The sequence below is a fragment of the Argiope bruennichi genome, chromosome 4 (genome assembly GCF_947563725.1).
Source record: "Argiope bruennichi chromosome 4, qqArgBrue1.1, whole genome shotgun sequence".
In the NCBI taxonomy this organism is placed as follows: Eukaryota; Metazoa; Arthropoda; class Arachnida; order Araneae; family Araneidae; genus Argiope; species Argiope bruennichi.
Genome location: NC_079154.1, coordinates 80247535 through 80260394, shown reverse-complemented (window position 1 = coordinate 80260394; position 12860 = coordinate 80247535). Strand labels below are relative to the sequence as shown.

General features: G+C 28.7%; 1 protein-coding gene across 5 annotated transcripts in view; it reads left to right on the top strand.

Moving 5' to 3' along the window:
- Positions 1-12860, top strand: part of LOC129965927 (lymphocyte cytosolic protein 2-like) — a 66814-nt gene that overhangs the window by 35931 nt on the left and 18023 nt on the right. The gene's annotated exons all lie outside the window — the stretch shown is intronic.

Sequence of the window (12860 nt, the reverse complement as noted above, 5' to 3'; positions counted from 1 at the left end):
AAAAGTTAATATATATTATAAATATGATTTAAATTCTAATTTATTTTTTTTATCAAAATCTCACGCTTTTATACAGCTTTAATTCGGCATCCATATTTTTGATAAAAAATAATTGAAGTGAAAAATTTAAAACATTATAAAAACAAGAGTTTAAAAATTAATTCTTGAAATGGGAATCTTACTAATGTCAAGTAGAATATTATTTACTACCACCCGGACTTAGACGCTCAGATGCTCATTGGCGCTCTCCACCCCTTGGATTATTGCCATGTAATCCTCCGAGGCTGGATGCTCAAAGCCTGCTCACTTCGCTCATTGCAAGAAGGACACTGCATCCTACGCACAATTATTGCAAAAAACAATTATGGTTGAACTCAATTCATTTGCTTACAATCACTTAATTGAAATCAAGACTGAATAAAGCTTAATTGAAATCAAGACTGAAAAAAGTTTTAAGTTTTTGAAAAAATTAAAGTTTTAGGCCTTGAAAACATCTTTTTCTTGATTTTTCTAATCATTTAGAAGACGAATAGAACTGACACAGAAAATTATGAAAGTATAAAATAAAAGTAATAAAAGAGTTTTATTTATTATTATTATTATTAGAACCCTGAAAAAATTACTTGGCTTAACTGTTATGATATCTAAATTGATTTTCTTTTGATATCTTCTTAAATAAAAATTTTCCTGGTCATTTTTCAAAAATGGCCCCTGAAAAGGATGATTTTTATTTAATGAAGGTATTATGAAAAAAAAAAAAAAAAAAAAAAAATCATCGGGCAAATGAAACTAAAGAAATTACAGAAGTGTAAGGAAAAATAAGTGCGGAGACGATTTGTAGATAGATGCTTGCAGTTATATAAATACTCAAAATCTTGTCTGAAACAGTTAATAGACATTTAAAAATTAATCAAAGGTCAAACTAGAACTACGTACTGAGCTACCTTATAAGGGTTATATGAATGTTCCCACAAATTTCTGTCATTATTCTTAGACATTTCTTTCCAACAGCAACGTTCCGACCCTTCACAAATATGCAAGTATGCTAAGCGACTTCATACCCTCCAACAGCTACGGATTTTCCGTAGTTGCTTCGGAAATTAAGTGAAAGTTAGAGTTACGGATATATATAGTGAAAACTTAAGGAAAACTACAAAAAACGCCAGAAATACCCTCTTCCCGAATCATCCCTCAGGGAATGCTTTTAGTTAGTAGAAATTCTTTTTAACATGGTTAAAAAAAAAGTTCTTGTATGAATACAAAAACGCGAGAGTTGCTCTTCACAACAAAATGCATATGGGAGTTTCTGATGTTAAACCGAGCAACGACGACTTAAAAAAAATACAAATGCATGCTACTTAATAATAATAATAAAAATAATAAAACTGCAAATGTATGACAATGTTAATTTGTTTGATCAATAAAATCCTGTGTTTTTTTAAGTAAAATTATTTCACCTATCTATTTAGTCAGTAATAAATATTAAATAATTTTGAGTAACGTTTTAAATAATTAAAACTCTTTGGAAATATCTATTCTTCAATAATTTGTGAATATTTGTTATATTCAATATATCTGTAACAAGTGTTGTTGATGATTGGATAACCAATGATGGAGGGTATTCGACTTGAAACAATCTACTACTTTTTCCTGAACGCCTTACAAAACATTTTTAATTCATTTCTCCTTTGAACTTACCTTCTGTCATGTTTTAATAATACTTCACAGTGCGGCTGAGATTCATATTTAAGCAATAACGATAAAAAGTCAAAATGACGCTTGAACCAAAACTCATTTTTGAAGGAGAAATCACGCGATCAGGCCTGCAGGTGTTGCTAAATCTTAAAACTAAACATAATGTTGAGAGCAACGTAAGAGAATTATTTATACAGATTGTATTCTGTTAGATATATAAATTTTAACAAATTAGTTTACTTATTCTTAGAAATCCAGAATATTAAATGAAAGTAATTCTCTTCACCATGGAATTTTATATGATTCTTTAGAATATGATAAATTAAAGGAAATCGACTGATTTTGTTTTGTGGTTTGTGCACGGTGTTGCAGCGTCTGCACGCGGTCGTGTTCGATCTACGGAAAAAAACGGGTGTGTTAAATCACTTTTTTTTAAAAAAAATTTCAATGAATATTTTGCGAAATAAAGGCTATAAAATAATAAATATAAGAAATTTTTTAAAATAACGTCTTTATCAAAGCAATAAAAAGAGAAAAAAATGACTTTTTTTTTATATTCATACTCTGGAGATCAAAACAGAAATCATAAAAATTTAAAATATAGAAAACCTTGAAGAAAACTATAAATCCATAATGATTATGAATGAAAATAGTAAAAAAACTCAAGAATTCCTAACATTCATCGTATTAAAAGGAAGTATAAATGTGGCTACGGTTTTAATTTGCTTAAAGCTTTTATATCTTTGCCGCAATCTATTACGAGTTCTGTATTGACATTATGCAATTTATTAACGATAATTTTTTTCCTTTTGAATACAGCGTATTTTAATTTTGTTATATTTTTTAAACTTGCATGTTCTGAACTGCTGTATTCGTATTGTTCCGTAGTAACTATTATTTGTCAATTCGATTAAACTTGGTTAGGGCATTGCTAAAAAAAAAAGCTATTCGAAAATGAGGTACTTTTTTCCAGTGCTATTGTTTTGTCGAATTTCCGCGGAAGAATTTATTTAAGTTTTAGATGCTTAGAGATTGAAATCGCTTTCTTAACGCATCGAGTCATTTACTTTATCAGCATAAATAGATTGTTCAACATCATGTTAGACACTAATCTAATCTCCGTTTCAACGTATTTATTCGATATCGGTCACAGCTTAGTTTACGATATCTGTTCTGGTTCAGTAGACAGCGAAAGGGAATTTAAATAAAATCAGTTTCTGCTTTATTTAAAATTTTTTTAGTGATAATATGACATAGTTAGAATATTGCCTTTTATGCTGTAAAACACAAGCAAACAAATTCATTTTAAATGCTTTTAGAAATGCTGAAATTGTATGCAATTGCATTTTTCTAAGTTTAATGATTATAATTGTTTGAATTCTGGAATGAAGAAACTTGCAAGATAAAAGACATCTTAACATAAATACTACTATCTGAAACGAAAAGAAAAGCTGTAAGTATGTTTCGGAATGTCTTTCCTCCAACAGCGTTTTCCCCTTTCTTTTTAACTGGTACTGTCTTTTGAAGATTAGATACTGATAACGTCTAATGTCTTTATCTCACTAATTTTTTTCATGGAATTTTTAGTGTACAATGAAATTTCTAAAATGAACATAATCAGGAAAATAAACCTTAGATGATTCACGAACTTACAGTATAAAGTAAATAGGAAAGTCTTTTGTAATGTGTGATATGGGTACAAGCACATGTAATCAAGCAAGTATCACATGCAAATATCTTAGAAAATGTCGATTTTATTTTATCTGAAATGTGTTCTTGATTCTAAAATCAATCTATAGCTTTATAAATATTTTCAACGCATTTAATTGACTTTACTATGTTTAGTAGTGGCTTCGCGACTGCGATTCTTATAAAGCGTTATAAAAATATGAGAAAATGCTAAAACCATAACAAGATTTCAAAGTGTGTAACATTTAAAAATTAATATATTGACCCTCTGACTTTGTACAGTATTATTTAATTTATATGAACGATATTATGATATGTATTTTATGTAAATAGAACTTTGTTTCATAGCAGATGTATTTAGAATTATTATTGAAAGTAGAATATAAGTAGCAATTAGAAATAGTTCGTTACAGTACATCCCCTCTCCTTTTCCCAGAGAATTGAGCATTTAAAGAAAAAATAGAGCTAATAAAGTGAAAAAAGTTTTTGATTTCATTATAAATATATATTTTCATATTAAGCAACATCTGTATATTTCCTATTTGAGAAAAAAATCTTCCATTATTAATTAAAGTGATTTGTCGGTTTGCGGTGGCAGTTAACTGAGTTGTTGAATTCGAAAGTTCTTCACGTCCAAACACAAATATTGATGAATGAAAATTTTTGGTAAAAGATGACAAAATAAATAAATAAATAATAAGAGATGATGAAATTTTGAATAATGCAGATAAAAAATAAAAGGAGGAGATGACCAAAAAAAAAAAAAAAAGTGATTCTGGTAAAAACAGGGCCATCGTGGATAACTGCCTCATCTCAAAATACTAGGGATCCAATAATATATTTTATTGTTTCTATTTTTTTGTGCCATTAGAAATCAAACATACAATGTGAACTAACAAATTCCTGAAAGTGAAGATAATCAATAATTTATTTATTTTGGATATAAGAATGCCAAATAATTCTGTGTGTGAGGATGACGAATAATTTATTATTCTGAGTGAAATGTTATATCATAATTAAAAATTTGTTGTCAGTGACTTTAACTTCATTGCATTCTTTACTATTTTATCGAAGGCAAAATATTCAGCATTTTGTTCGCTTGTATTGAAATAAACTGTCACATTTTTATTTTGAAAAATATTTTTTTTAGAGTTTTCATTACTATTTCCCATTTTTTTATACGAATTGTGTTCTGCTTCATGATTTATATTATGCATAGTGAATGTCTATTTTTGTTGCAGAATTTGTTCAATACTTTTGATAGTTTTTTGATGACAATTTTTTGAGAAATTTTCTTTGTTTTACCTTTTATTACCAAAACAGAATACTTAAATATGTATTTGAAGAAGGTCAAAAATGAGAGCACTTATTTAATAATTAATAACGATTATCCGCATTTAATAATTAATAACTTTTATATCGCATTTAATAATTAATACTATTATTAATATCTGTTATCATTTTAAAATAGAGCTTAAGACGCCATGATCGACAACCTTGATTTAGTATTACAACTATTCCAAAACGCTACAATAAAAAATGAGTATACGAATTCCAGAAACAACGAAACGATAGCGGTCGAATACATATAATGATTTTCCGAGTCCTGACCTTCGGAATTTTTCCTGTGACGGTATGTGAAGGACATCATACTTCGCCATCTTACTAATTTCCGATTGTCTGAAATGACGCTTCACTGCTGATGTGATTAGGAGTAAAGACGAGTAATGTTTCGGTAAATTTAACTTTTCCAAGAAATCCAGTAAAACTAAAATACATCTTTTTAAATTGTCCTACGTTTACAGATTGTGGAATTCATATATTATAAAGGAAAGTATATATTTCCAGTATTGAATTTGAAAGTATGAAGTCAAACTATAGTCACATGATATTCGTCAAATATACTTATAAAATTTTAGAATCCTTTGCTCATTTGAGTTGATCCTATATTGTGCTTTTTGAAACATTTCCAAAAAGTACAAAGAAAATAAATTTAGTCAAGTTCGATTGCACTTTTGGTGTTTGATAATGCGGTTTAGTTGGCAAAAGAAACGAAACAGAAGAAATGCGGTGAATGGAGCCAAGTTTTACTTTTGAAACTTCAAGGTTGATGCTCTCAGATTTACCTATCAACAGAAGACTGGTATTTGTTGGAGCATGAGCAGCTGTGATGAAGGCTCTCTAATCCGATTCTGTAACCACTTGACTGTTTTATTTTCTTTGCTATCTAATAAGATGACACCTTCTATTTTGAGAATATTATCTTATTTTGATTCAAATGGAAATCCATTGAATACTTGACTTATCTATGTATTCGAAGTAATTTTAATATTGAATTATAATCGTTACGAATGGTTTATTTTTTGCTTACAACTATGAAAATTCGATAAATCGATGCACGTATGGCACTCGTGCAAAGCAGTTAAGCGGTTAAAGAGTCCTTTTTACAAAGAAGTTGCAACGTGATTCCATCAATATTAAAAATGTTCTCTCTTTAATAATAATCTTATTGATGGTATCAATTTCGATTCAATAATAGTTTTTTGATTTAATCAATTTATATTAAATGAATGCATTTTTTTTCCCATTTCTTAGTAGGGATTTCACACATCTTTTTGTACTAACGTTGATATTCTTAATGTTAAGAATAGTATTAACTTTAGTTGATAGAGAAAAATATTATCATGCTACTAAGTGAGTTTTTACTCGGATTTCAATTTTTCAATTTTATTTGGTTAACACATATTAATCATTATACTGGGCATTTAAAATTTCATTTTCTTAACTTTAATATGAAAATAGTGTTGTTGCCGCTCATATTGAATATTGTTAACTATTTTCATCATTAAGAAAATTAATTTCTTGGGTGAAGTTTATAATTTTCATTTATATTATATAACTAAGAAATTTGTTTCATTTTTCCATCTGACTTCGTTTTCCACCCTGAATTTGTAATTCAAAAATATGGATGAGGTAACACTCTTAATTGAGCAAATAAACTTCATTTTGCAAGAAATAAATTTATTACAATTGTTATTATATTATGTACCAATATTAAAGGTCATAGATGAAATATTAAACATTAAAGGTCATAGATGATCTGTGGCTTCCTTAAATATTTGTTAGGGGGAAAAAAAAAAATCGGTTCAGGCGTGTATTTGAGCACCTGGACCTGAGAAGATCTGACATTTCATATTTAGTTAGGAGCTGATTGTGGGATATATTTCAGAGAACGCTCTCAATTCATTGACTATGATGGTCACAATTTGGTCAGATTTCCCCAGAATTTAATTAATTTTCAAAGCTATACAATACCATCTACAATATGATAAGTAACATCAAACCAAAATCTGTGGTCTTCTAAATGTATTGTGTTGTCTTCGATCATGGAAGAAATCAGTGAGTTGACATCAGCTTTTTAACTACTTTTTGGATATAAACACATGAAGAAGATATATGAACACAAAAATTCAAACACATGCATTATAATGTTAAAATTAGCATTGCCAATCCGATCGAAACATGCTAAAGCGCCGGTCACACTCCTCCTATAGCTCGATCGACTTGAACTACCGCTCGGTCACCATAATGTATTATTTTTCGCCAAATGGCGCAATTATCATTAAAGTTTAAACACATAATCAGAAATTTTCTTATCACAATTTTTACCTTAAAATATAATTGAGTTGAATAGCTCATTGAAAAAATTCAAAGAATTTTCTTCTAGAATTTCTCTCTTTGCTTTCGTCTTTTCGAAGTATAGAAATTTTGTTAGTTACAGAAAAATTCGACCTCGAAAAATTTGTAGAATCTTCTAATTTTATGTGTCCTTAAATTCAAAAAACCCGTTTTTGTTATGATAATTTAAAAGCGAAAGAAAAAAATTTAGTTCATGGCCTTTTCACTAAAAATTGTAGATTGCTATCAGTTTTTTTTAAAGTCTGACTATCTGTATGCTTGTGATGCTTCGAAAGCGCATTAAATTGAGTTAATGAAATTTGGCTTATGGTTTTATTACTAGAACTTGTAGATGTATATCAAAATTTGGATTCATCTTTGATTGGATTGTCTGTCGGTCTGATTATTTGTTTGCTTGTTAACTCGCTAATGCATAAACATAACGATTTAGATCAATGGAATTTGGTAGTCGGACTTGACATGTAAATTATAGATTATCTCAAATTTAATAACCGAACGGAAATTGTTTGAATTGCACTGCCTTCTTGATTTTCTTCTCTAGAGGGGTTTACTAACAAACTAGCTTGTTAAAAAATCAAACAAGAGAAAGTTAAGTGTAGAATATTTCACTTTTCCGCCCCCCCCCGTTTTTTTCCATCACACATTACTCCCCTCTGGTGCCGGTACATACCTATTTACATTTTCACTTCCGGTGAAAGTAGAGAGACGCTCTTAACTTTCATGCTGATAAAAGCCCAAAATAACCCATCTCTCATCTCGTATTCTGAAAGTTTTATATACCACATCAAAACTAGGGTTCCTCAAAATATCCACTCTTACATTTCAGATGTCAACACTCCCCTGGCAGTTACTTATGTGTTTTCATTAAACGGTATCCCCGCAGTTACCACCAAGGATAATTTACGTCGCGCGCGGTTTAATGAGTTCGGAGCCCGAATGACTGAACTCGTGTGAACTTTTTAAAATTACTTCTCGTAATCAATTCGACATGTTTCATCTTCTCTGCGCTCTTACCACAACGGAAATGCAATCATCAGCTCGGCTTTAGGGTTTTGGTTTCTTCTCTTTCTTAAGAGCTGCTGCTGCAGTATCTTGTGATGGTAGTCTGCTAAAAGCACTCGAAGAAAAGTTTTTGCTTGCGTTCGCTCCACAAGATGTTAAGCTTTTGAAGTTGTTTAAAACTTATTGGTGTGTTTGAAAATAAACTGTTGGAAAAATGTGCCGCTCCTGCTTATTTTTTCAAGCTCCGTGCGGTTGCGAAATGCTTCGATGATTGAGGAAGTGACACTGATTATTATGTAGAAGTAGAGAAGTGTTTTGCATGACAATCAATACAAATTGCCATCGACATTTTAGCCATCTGTCATGTAACTATTTTCTAATACGCTGAATGAAGTACTTAATTTCCCGCTTGTTTTCGAGTTTACTTTTTGATGACGGAAGTTGTAAATAAATTGTGAGAAGGCACAGTATATGTATTTAACACTTTAACACCATTTGCATCCTAAAAACGTTTATGCCATTTTAATTTGGCCTTTTATTTATACGAAAAAAACATCAGTTAACATATGTAGAAAGAAGACTATTAAATTTGTTAATCTGCAGATATTCTTTTTCTTTTCATGTGATATATTTTAAAACTTTTCTGCACTTGCTAAAAAACAATAAAAATTAAGAATAAACTATTGTTTAAGTAAAAAAAAATTGTTGAATTTTTGATTTTCACCAGAACGTATTTATATTTATCTATTATATTGTACTGAAAAATTGTTCGCGAATTTTTGATTGTTGTTCATGTATATGTCTGGATTTTTTTTTTCTTTCTTTTCGTAACATATGAGATTAAATAACGTTTAATTAGCGTAAGATTAATTAACGTAAGATAATGAAATAAAATTTAGGTAAAAAAAAAAAATCTCAACTTTTTGTTACTGTTTTTACCATGAAAGTTAATTTTAAAATGCTCGACAGCTCATAGTTTTATAAGAACATTTTTTGAGTAATCTTTGAAAAATTACCTTTACCCCCCCCCCTTTTTTTTTTTTTAAAATTGCTCTACAAGGCATAGTTTTATAAGTACATTTTTTTGGTAAATTTTGAGAAATTATTGCCTTTAACCCTTTGCATTCCTAAATCGAGTTTGATTGGCCGTTCTGATAATTGCATTGTTTTCAAATTCTTGTTATATATTTATAAAAACCGTATAATAACTAAAATTCTTATGTTAATTTTTAGGATTTATAACAAAACTAAAATAATTTTTGAGCTTTCTAAGCACTAAAAGAAATTCTTACATTTATTTTTATATAATTATGCATCTTAATCCTTTTCGGATTGGAAAATGTATAAGTATGTTTTGAATGTATTCTTTGGATATATGAGTCTTGCCAATCATTCCATATGTCCTTATCTATAGATGATATTTCGATCTTTTTAAGTGTTAACTTACAGCAGCATAAATATATACGTGTGTTTAATTAGAACTTTGTGTATTAAAGTCTTCAAAATTTCGCCATGACTTATTTTCGTCTTTTAATATCTTTTGCAATGCCAAGTAATCAGATTTAGGTTAGATCTTATTTTCAACCAAAATAGATTTGTATTTATGCAATTTCACACTGCTACTTTTAGGCTACTATTGTGAATTTAACTTTTAGTAATACTGAAAACCAAGATTTATTTGATTTGAAGAAAGCTTCTGTACCTTAACCAGAAACTCCAGCCACTATTGAATTTCGAATATTTTGACAACGAAGCTTATTTCGAATTACACGATTTTGGTATTAGTAGAATATTAAATTCACAAATAATAGCTACAGTTCATTAATCAAAATTTTAAAAAATGTTAGCAGTTGCGTCTTGCAGGCTGAGAATCGCGATTAATTAATTTGTTTGTAAAGATCTAAAATAATATTATAAGCGAAAAATTTTAAACAACTTTTTGGAGACATGTTACTAAGTTGTGCATTGCTAGTTTGATTCATTGTTGTGTCAAAAAAGGGTTAATCACGATAGCCAGAATTATCTAAGTATTGCCAGAAAAACTGGAGTGATATAGTGACAAATTTCTTAACTTTTATTGACCTTGGGTTTTGTTTATTTTAGATGAGCGTTCTAGAAATTTTGTTCCTCATCATATATTGGGAAATTATTTGTAGTGATTAACATTAGCATATAAGTCAAAGGTTTGTAAATTTCCATCAACATATGTCAGAAAACATAAGGTGCCCCACATAAAATCTTATAATGTAACATTTTTTTCCCATGTAATGCTCGAATAAAATTTTTGTTCAGATAAAATTATTCATATATTGGTGTTGCATATTAATATTTGTGGATATAAGAAAAAAAATTGAAAATAGCTTTATTCATATAAAATATTGGACAAATCTATCATATTTGGGCCACCTAAATATTTTTTAATGTACAATTATAGAGAAGTAATTTAATTAAAAAATAGTTGAATATTTATTTTCAAGAAGTTAACCTTCAGTAACTTTTTAATAGTTTAAAGAAAGGCAAAATTGTTCATTAAAATTGTATCATTGTTCCAATTAAAAAAAAAAAAAACAGGTTTCTCAGATGGTATCAATTTCTTAAATATGATAAAAAAAAGTTTTTTTTTTTTTTTTTTTTTTTTTTTTTTTTTTTCAATTCACTTTAACCCTTATTGTGTGAACTCAAGTATGGCATTTTATACATTTATCTTTTCCTTCTATTACGCATTTTTTCTTTTTCCTTTGTTTCCTCATATGTGATAACCAGGTCGCTATAATTTTTTGAATAAACTTTTGATGTCTTTAATACCCTTTTTATTGTTTTCTTTTCGATTTGGCATGTTACAATTTCAGTTTAATTGAGAACAACGAGTGTTTTTTATTGCTCTCTGGACTATTCCTCTAATTCGAGATAATCAACAATTTGACTTCTCCATTTCAAGCAGTTATTTATAATGATTTATTCTGAGTAATTTTTAAGCAACACTAATTTAAAAAAAAATTCTAATTTTGTCGTTAAAATAAAATTATTAAAGTGAATTATAGCCGAACAAATTTCATCCCAAGAATATAACAATATATTAGCGTTCTTTGGCGACCAGCTTGTTCGCCCATTTCTTATTATTTTCTTTCATTATTTTCTTTAGACAATAAAATTATTAATATGGAATGCATTTAAAAAATAGCAACATGTTATTTGATACAACTGAAAGACATGAACTTAATTGAATTAATCTACTGCAAACTACTGTTCGTTTCAGTATCCTGAGACACCCACTTTTCAACATTTCTATCTCACTAAGGGCTGAGACGCGGAAGAATGTGCGCATTTCCGGTATTTACTTTATTGTTAAATATAAGCATCTCCTTCTTTAATTTTCCCTCTCACCCCTATTTTGTCGAATTAAATCCATCCTAACGCATGCGCAAAAGCGCGGAGGGTTTTAGAATCCGTTGTCAAACAATATTAGGGTGTAAAAATGTACGCACTACGAAATAAAAGTGGAAGTAAAGATCTATTTCGGGAGAAATGCCAAAAGACATTTTTTTTAATCTTAATTTTAATACTGCATGCAATTGAATGTTTTGATGGATGAGTTTGAACTTCATCATAACAATGTTTCAGGTTGAAACCAAAGTTAATAAATAAATAAAAACATTGAAAATAAAGTAAGATATTAACTGATATAATTAAAAAGTTTTTTTTTAATTTTAAGATAATGATTTTAAGATTTAATAATAAGATTTAATTTTAAGATTTTAACACAATGCACAAATTATTTTGTGAGATAATAGTTTTGGAATATATAAAGATAAATCTCCATAGGCAAGTCATAGCAATTATCCATCTAGGGACAATTAAGCCAATTTCCGCGTTCTCTTAAACTTTATTTGGTGCTTATTTGTAATATCTACATATTTTTTTCTTTGACTGAATGAAGTGTTTAGCTCACACCTGAGAATATTTTTAATAATATTTGGCAGCTCTGTTAATTTGTCAAACGAAGTGTTAATTAAGTGTAGTTGTAAAAAAAGTTCAATGGAGCTGTCTGAAACATTTGTATGCCGCTCTGTTTACATTTAACTGATGCCATTCGACAGTAAATAATTAGAGCGATTTCTGTGTCACTTACATTAGCATTATTTATGTATATAGATTTTGCTACTTACTTTGAAACAGCGTAAAAAAAATAATCGTTTGGTAAAATATTGGAAATATCTAAATACAAAATCTTGTTTCTTAACTGCAGCCACTTAATTTTCATTTTCAGAATTTTCTCTGAAAAATGAACCACGGAGAAACCACATTTACGTCATTTAAGCATAAATTTTCTGCTTTATGGCCCAAAAATTAAATAGTATTGAAATTATGATAGAAGGCCAACTAGATGGTGGTTCAAATATAGCAATTTTCTCGTATTTAAGAAATGACTTAAATGAACAATTTTATGTTGGGTAGCTAAAATGTGTCAGTAGATTTTTAGATCAAAATAAAGCTTATGCTGATTATGTAAAGTCAATTATATAAACTTTATATAAGCAGCATAATTTATAACTACCTAATATTTTATTAGAAAAAACATGCTATAGTTATAAATATGCACACAAAAATATGCCCGATCCAGGATTCCTCCAGATTTTTTTTAGCATTTAATATTTTGTTTCAGAATTCGTTTCGAATTTTCTAGAACTTATTTAACGTTAACCTTTTAGCTTCATTCACAAACAATCCTATTAAAGTTAGAAATATTTGTTTGGATATTTATACCGTCGCATTTA